Genomic DNA, 8561 nt, shown 5'->3' on the forward strand with positions numbered 1-8561 from the left:
GGCCTCACACAGGTTCTTTAACACCAGGTTACAGGGTGGTTCTGCCCTTGAAGATCTTCTCTTACAAACTGGACACTCACGTGTTATTTTCTCTGTCCACCAGCTCTTCAGACAGTCTTTACAGAAGCTGTGGCTGCATGACAGAACAACAGGATCTCTAAATATGTCCTGACAAACCGGACAGCAGAGATCCTCCTCTGATCTGGAAGCCATTTTGTCTCTGAGTGCAGCTGAAAACACAACAGGCAGCACGTTAAAACAGGAACCCAGTCGTGGTTTCCCTCCCCTCTGTAGACCGTTTCCTCAGTTACTTTCACTTTGAGTGTTTTTCAATCAGCAGCAATTTGAAATACTTCCCTGCTTCAGTACTTTAGTACTTCCCTCTTGTAGCTTTCCTCCCTCAGTTGATATTACAGCTTTGTAATGAAGGTAGGCTAAATCTTACCTTCTTTCTGTCAGTCTCTGTGTCTCCCCACAGTGTGAACTGAACAGGAGCCTGTTTCCTGGTTGATCTCAGATGATATCATGTAAGGGGTGGATCTTTGTTAGTCCATCGTTGTTTCAGTTTAAAGGGGACATAAGAAATATGATGAATATGATCCAAAACACAGCTTTCAGATCACATCATTATTTCAACATGACTTTCATGGAAAAAGCACAAAGAAGACAACTAGAGCAAATTCATTTTCACTGTTATTTTTTACTTCATCTTAAATCATTTGAAATGAAAATGAAAAACATAACAATGGTACCACTGCTATCATCTGATATACCACTACTAAGGTATCAATGATAACTTCATTAACTTATTTAAACAAAAAGTTACACAAAGATAAAACGTAGCTGATAAAAGCGTACAAGGTGCAAGAAATACTGATATTAGAGAAAGGTAAAAACTAAAATTTTATTCAGTAAAAGTTTAGTAAAATCTACGTATATCTCACTAATATCTTTTGGTTGTTTAAGTTAGATTATAAGATTATTCTGATAATTTACTATCTTGTTTTGCCTTTTGTTGTTTTAACACCACAGGAAGATCCAGTTCTTAATTTTTTTATTTATGTATTTGCACAGACAAAAGACTGCATAAAATCCAAATAATGAAAAAATGTATGTCAAGAGCGAGTCAGAGAGGTCAAGAAGCCACAGACCTCTACTCTAAACCATAAAGTCTGAACCCAAACTGAAACTTTGACGGCATTCACCCAAATAGACGGCTTTTAAATGCTAGCCACTAACACTTTCACTGGTTCATCTCCCTATTCAAACTTTTGTCTTCACTGCACTGCTGTCCCATCACTAGTTACTATGTGTGAGCTGGCCCTCTTAAATGTAAGGTCTCTCTCAAAAAAAATTATTCTTAATGAATTTATCTCCTCCATGCACCTAGGTTCCCTGTTCCTCACTGAAACCTGGTTGGAGTCTGGTGAATACAGCAAGCTCTTAGAAGTATGTCCACCCAATTATGACTGCTTTAGCTCACCCAGGCTAAATGATCATGCTGTCATTTGAAAAAAATGCTACTGGTCCACTCCCATTGTTATTAATGCTTACACTTGCTTTAAGGTTTTTATGTTTAAAACGGGTGGTTCAAATCCTCTGTGTAACTGTGTATCGCCCAAAGACAATGCCAGTTTCCTAACTTAATTTTTATCATCAATTGTTTTAAATTTTGACAACATTTTTGACTCTGGGAATTTCAATTTTCATGTGGACATTCAAACCAATGACTGAACTATGGACTCTTTTAAGTTTACACAGCATGTTCCCTGCCCATCTTATAACCATGGCCATACCTTGGACCTAGTATTTACACTTGGTTTGACCATCAATGCGCTGGATGTGGAGGATTTAGGTGTTTCAGACCATCAGTGTATTAGGTTCTCCACCTTGTTTCAAACAGTCCAAAATTCTAATTTACCTGCTTATAACTGCCTACAGAGCATCTTCAATATTCAGCAGTATTACGACCCAACCCCTACTGCTGAACACAGACCAATTAATTACAAAGTTCAGTTCAATCTGTGGAAACCTGCTGGACCCTCTCCTCTGACAGTGAGGAAACCTAAGGCCGTCACTGCTGTCAAAAGGGGAAACGAAAACGGAAAAAAGATAAGCTACAGGTTTTATTTGAAATACTTTGAGAGTCTGTCTGGCAAATCAGCCGCAGTCTGTCAAAGTGGCAAGAGCAAAAAATTTGGAAACCATTATCTCCCAAAACTCCCATAGCTCCAAAGCTCCGTTTCACACAGTCAATTTAGTTCTCAGTCCTGTTCCTGCTACCTGTCCTGCACCAACCACTGCCATGTGTGAGGAGTTTCTAAACTTCTTCACCATAAAAATTTATCATATTCGATTGAATATAGCACCACCTTCCTATGATCCCTCCATGGTGTCTGCTGTTAAGCCAGATTAAAGGGTGAATATTTGTCTTGCGTTACTCGTGCAAGTAATGTGAGTAAATTCAAATGATCCCACAAATAAACTTGTGCGAGTAACATGAGCCTTAACACTGGCTTCGCCCTCTCTGGTATTATGCGTGGTAGGCACCGTCCGCCGGGGGGCTGTGTCTGGGAATGGGGACCCACTCTCTGACTCTTCCAACTCATACTTACCTGGCAGGGGATACCATGATCAAGAAGGTGGTTCACCCAGAGCGAGGCTTAACTATTGCTGTATGGCTGTGCTGACCCCGGTCCCTTTGACTCTTCGTCCTGGGGTTGTACGAAGTGCAAATCTATCTACAGCTTCTACAACTTGACATGGCAGTTTTGGGATTTGATCCCCTCTAGAGGTAGTAGCTCCTCCTGGTAAACAAACTGTGTTACAAGCACTAGAATGACATTAGTTCAATTATCAATAAAAAGGTGGAAATTTACTAAATGTATGAAATATTAAGCACACATATTCTCAATTTAGTGCCCTGATAAGGTAAATCCAGAAGAAAAACGTCTTAATACTGGTTTCTCTTATTATTCAATGTGTTTATATATCATGTACCAGTATTTACTGCAAGCACAAATTTCATTTTGTGTATTATAATGACTTCTTTCATATTTTTTGAGATGTGTGGTGTCTACTACTACTACTTAAATTCTACTACTACTGTAAGATGACAAAGTTCTTTTAAACTATAATTCCATTTGAGCATTAACAGAGGGTTTTCTTGATATGTATGTGTGTAATGATAGTACTAGGTGTCAAGAAGCTCATTTTCAGATAAAATCTTATGTACTCTTCAGCAGAGCAGCTCCTAAAACTGCTGTCAAGTCATTTTAGGGGAAATCAGCAATATAAATGCAGCCTAACAGTTGCAAAAATGTTTGACTCGGGTTCATTTCAGAAATATATGAAATAATTCAAGATAACATCAACACAGTAATGACAGAAATCCAGCATACACCATAGTACATCAGATCTGAAATCAGAAAACTGCACATTCGTCACCAACTGCAATATGTGTCTCTTTATGCCTATAAATCTTTAAAATGTTATTTTTGTGATTACAGAGTAGAGTGTAAATGCAGTCCTGCACTTCCAGGAATTATGCAGTGGAGATTTGTGAATTTTGCTGGAGTTTACAGGAAACTAAAGGAGAAATCTACAATACAGCTCACCCCCATTCAAAGCAAATGTTGCAGAAACATTATCTGTGTGGATTCCATATTTGTGAAATTGGCCATTTTAGATTTAATTATTATTTATTATTATATTTCCTTTTGAAGCCAATGCTGCAGTAACATGCCCTGGCCAGAAACATGCCCATAAGATGCATCGAGGCTATGCTATTTGGTATTATTGTTTGTATTGTTGTTTTCTTGTCACATGCTCTGTTTGTGGCATTTTTTCATAATAAAGAGCACAAAAAAATACCTGTTATGTCCTCCATAGTAGAACTTTATGTAGGCCTATACACATTAAGTAAATGAGGTGGGGTTCTTCCCAAAGTCGAGCACAATAAAAGTAACGTAAAAGTAACGAGTAACGTAAAAAGTTACTTTCCATAGAGGGTAACTAAGTAAAGTAAGGGATTACTTTTTTAAGAAGTAACGAGTAACGAGCAAACACTACTTTTTAAAAGTAACTTCCCCAACACTGGTGAGAATGCTTTGTCTTTGTCAATTTCCGTCTTTGTGAATTGGTCTGTGCTGTGGCTAAAAAAAAAAGATTTATTTTGTTGTACAGTTTAAGAATTTGTACAAATTGGTTATTGTTTCAGAAAACGTATTGATAAAAAGATGAAAACATGAAACAGACAGGAGAGGGAGACTCTACCCTATTTGAAGTTCCAGTGAGCCTTGCACAGAAACAGTAGAAATGTTCTTCAGAGAAACCAAGAAAGTACTTTTAGTTGTATACTTTGAGTACATTTCAGAGTCTCTATATCCACTGGAGTAAAAAAATCTATGTAGTGAAGTTGTCCTAACTTCAGTGTACATGGTCCAATCTCAACGAAACTTCACACGTTTGATAAGAGTCCCGTCCTGAACACGTCTACATGACAATATTCAGACATAGTGATAGCGCCACCTTCTGGCAACAGGAAGTAAGCGCTNNGCAATAGAGCCCCCTACTGGAAAAAGGAAATTACACTCTTTCATAATGGTCATTTTGAGTGCAGTTTTTCTATAGAATTCAAATGATGGAAACTGAATGAAAACATACTAACAATATAAATATAAAATAAAAATCTAATAGAACATTGTTCATGTATTTCGATTAATTTCAAACATATTTTACATTTTGTTAAGATTATATGTGCCCGAGCAGTGACCACTACGAAGAATGTATTTAAACAGTTAGGATTATTATTACAGCAAATTAATTGCATTTTTGGCAGCTGCAACAGGCTCAGACACCGATGAAAAGCGGCACACATTTACGCATTGTATGGGTCTCGCACATGGGCATGGTAAAATGGCTCAACAGCACACCTCAAAAAGGCAGAGCCCCACGAGACGTTTCACTGATATGTATAAACATCGAGACGTATATAAAAAAACAACAAAAGTTGTCTGAGAAACTGCACTCTCTGCTCAGAGCTCCACTTCTCTTTCATCATCTGACTCTTCTGTCCTCTTCCTCCCTCAGTGCACCATGCCTGGCCATTCTCTTCCCTTCTAGAAACTGGTGAAGGCTTTCTAAACTGCTCACTTAATCAGCCTCTTGTGCGTCGGGCCTGGACCTTCATGTTTCTGCTGGTGATCAAACTTCACTTTAACTCTTCAGAAAACCTTAACTTTCTTCCTTTTAAAGGACTCCAGAGTTTCCTGAAGTCCTTCTTCTGTCTGTGCGTTCATCAGATAGGTTTGAATCTATGTTGGTGGTTTTCTGAAACTCTGCGACGACACACACTGGCTGCTGGATGTCCAAGACAGAAGAGTTTGATCCTCAGAGTGCAGACTGCAGAGAGCCTCTGAAGATCTCTGATCTCTCTCCTGTAAGAAACTCTCACACAGGTTCTTTAAAGCCAGGTTACAAGGTGGTTCATCCTTTGAAGATCTTCTCTTACAAATTGGACACTCCCGTGTTTGTTTCTCTCTCCACCACCTCTTCAGACAGTCTCTACAGAAGCTGTGGCTACACGACAGAAGAATAGGATCTCTAAAGACATCATAACAGACTGGACAGCAGAGATCTTCCTCTGATCTGGAAGCCATTTTGTCTCTGACCGAATCTGAAAACACAACATAAGGACAGTCAGTCATGGCTCCCCTCCCTCCTCTACTTACTTCACTGAACTCTGAGTTCTATTTTTAGTCAAATTCACAGTGAGTGTATGAATCAAGAGGTTGAAGCAGCATTGTTTCCACTTTTCTCTCCTGTAGCTGAACTCACTCAGAAGAAGTTGTCAGTTTGGTCTGAAGGTGATTCTGATTGTCTGTGTTTCAGTCTGTGGGCTCTTTTTATTTCTCTATTTTTAGCCTGCTCGTCTCCTCCCTTCTCCGTCCTTCTGCATGTGACCCTGAAATCGATCTCAGTAAGGAATTGTTAGTATGTCATATTTCTTAAAGGGAGTTTGCTTTAATATTTACTCTGAAAGTACATAACGCAATGCAAAGCTAATATGTTTATTTTATTTAACTATAACTATGTGTGTGTGTATGTCGTGGGTTATATTACAAACTCCTCAAAAATTTAGAAAAACACAGGTGTAGTCTTAAGATATTGATGGTACAATTTATTGCCGGCCCCCCTTAGGTGCAAAACAGTAATAATATTTACAAAAAGTGGGAAAATTTTTTTTTATATACAACGTTAAAAATCGCTCACAAGAGGGAGTTCCTTCGTAACTCAAATCATACGTTTCAATGGATTTTAGATTTGGTGTAACCAAACCAACCCCTCCAACTAGGCTTAATATTTTCATAGGGAAATACAATTAACACATTTTCCTATTATTTAAATTATTTCTAGCCTTGTAAACACAAATTTATTTTTTTAACAAAAAACAAGATAAAAATGTATATTACAAACAAAACAGCATAACTATGCTGTTCACATGACCTGGAAGAATGTGAGTATATACTATTTAACAGCCCACAATGTCACACCCCTGTTTGTTTCCAATTTATGAATGTATGTGTAAATGAAAGTAGAACTCCAAAGTGTGCATCCTTGGTCGTACTACTGGTGGGTTAGGGTTAGGGTTAGGGTTAACCATGTGGCCTTGATGGTTGAGATGCCCAGTTGTTTATGGAAAAGCTGCATCAACCTGGAGGTGAATTTGGTCCCCTGGTACGTCAGAATCTCCTCCGGTATCCCCATCCTGGAAAACTAGGTGGCATAGTCACACATGACCAACATCTACTGGTGACCCCAACTGCGTTTTACCAAAGGGCCCACGATTTCCATGGCAATCCTGCAGAATTGAGTGGAGGTAACAGGAAGTGGTTGCAGTAAAGCTAAGTCAGACTTGTGGGCAGTGCATGTTTTCTGACATGTGAGGCATGTGGTGCAATATTTCTGAATGTCTGTGTACATGGAGGGCCCGTAAAAGCGTCAACTGATGCAAAGATATGTTTTGTGACAACCAAGGTTTCCAGCCCACGGGAGTGTCTGTGCCAGGTGCATGACAAAATTCAATTTCCTTGAGGGAGTCATCCCAAAGGGATCAATAAAGTGAAGTCTAAGTCTAAGTTATCTACAGCTACCAGATATTTAAAGGTGTCTGTGGTCATCATCAACAGTGTACAACACATCCTTATCAACAATGAACCTTTCCTTTCCCACACACTTTCCATTTGTCTCATTTACTACCATGGCAAAGGTTTAAAATTTCCATCTTCCCTCTGCAGCACAGAAATATTTTTAGGTACTTTCCACATTTCATTGGACAACAAACTTTTTCTTTCAGTTTCAGGCAGGCTTAGCTGCTTTTCAAAGCGTCGTTGGCGACAAGACTTTTTTGTCATCTTGTCATTGTTCATCTACAGGCAAGTTTTCTACCACCAACAGTCAACAGGTAAGGCCACACACAGGTGCCAGGACACACAGAAGCATTGTGGCCTGGTTGCTGTGTGTAAAAACAAACAAGGTCCTTACCGGATGCTCATTGGTTTGGGGCAGTGCTGGTGGTACCTGGAAGCTACTGGCTATACTCTCTTGGCAGGCCCGGGCTATGGTGGCTGGAGTGTTGATCGTTATGCTGCAGTAGAGTGTCTAGCTGGTCCTTCTTGTTATTTGATCCTTCACAGCTCCACGCACACAAGTGAGGATAATACAAAAAATGAACAAATATTTAATAATGTTAACAAAGAAAAGTCTCAATGAACAAAACTTAAAGACCAGAAACGATGTATGTGAAATTAGTTTTATTCTAATTAATGAGCAAAGGTCACATTCAAATTAAATAAATGAGAAATAAATTAATCACATTTTTCACGGACGTCCTGACCATAACAGGCATCAGCACCAAACAAGAACGAGTAAACAGATACAAAACAAAATGGACAGTATTACAAGATATAACATCCTAGAAAATAAAACTGCAGTTCGAACCATGCATTCAACAATATAAGTTTAACCACTGACATCCCAACAAATGGTCTCCAGATCTTTCAAAATGGATTTATAAGCATTCAAAGGAATCAGATCATGGAGATTTAAAATCTTTTTTTAGTATATACCAGTCTGAGGGTGCAGAGTACCTAAACACCCTGTTCTCAATATCTGTAGGAACATTTGGTACAGACATAACATAAAAGTCACAAAGAATTCTATCCATCAAACTTATGAGTTTACTCAAAATATGAGTTCATAGTCGGGATGGTAGAAACCCAAGAACTGCCTTTGATATGAAGATATACCAGTGTGACAAATAATTTTACACACTACATGTTGAGAATAGAGACAAAATGCAAATTGTCAAAGTAAACAAACAGAAAAACTGAAACAAAAATAGACATATTCTTGTAATAATAATAATAATACGGGAGGAGAAGGTTAAATTCAGTTTCCCTTTAAGAGAAAAGCATGAATTTAATAATTTTATTTATCTCTAACTGCTCTGTTCCACTGTCACACAGACCTCCATGGGTAATATCTTCAGTGGGACTTTA

The 8561-nt window shown here is 38.5% G+C and overlaps 1 pseudogene; it reads left to right on the plus strand.

Moving 5' to 3' along the window:
- Positions 1-2607: 2607 nt before the first annotated feature.
- Positions 2608-2738, plus strand: LOC118328963 (annotated as a pseudogene).
- Positions 2739-8561: the final 5823 nt, after the last annotated feature.

Source organism: Morone saxatilis, unplaced genomic scaffold (assembly GCF_004916995.1).
Source record: "Morone saxatilis isolate NCDOM2014 unplaced genomic scaffold, NCSU_SB_2.0 Contig18, whole genome shotgun sequence".
Lineage (NCBI taxonomy): Eukaryota > Metazoa > Chordata > Actinopteri > Moronidae > Morone > Morone saxatilis.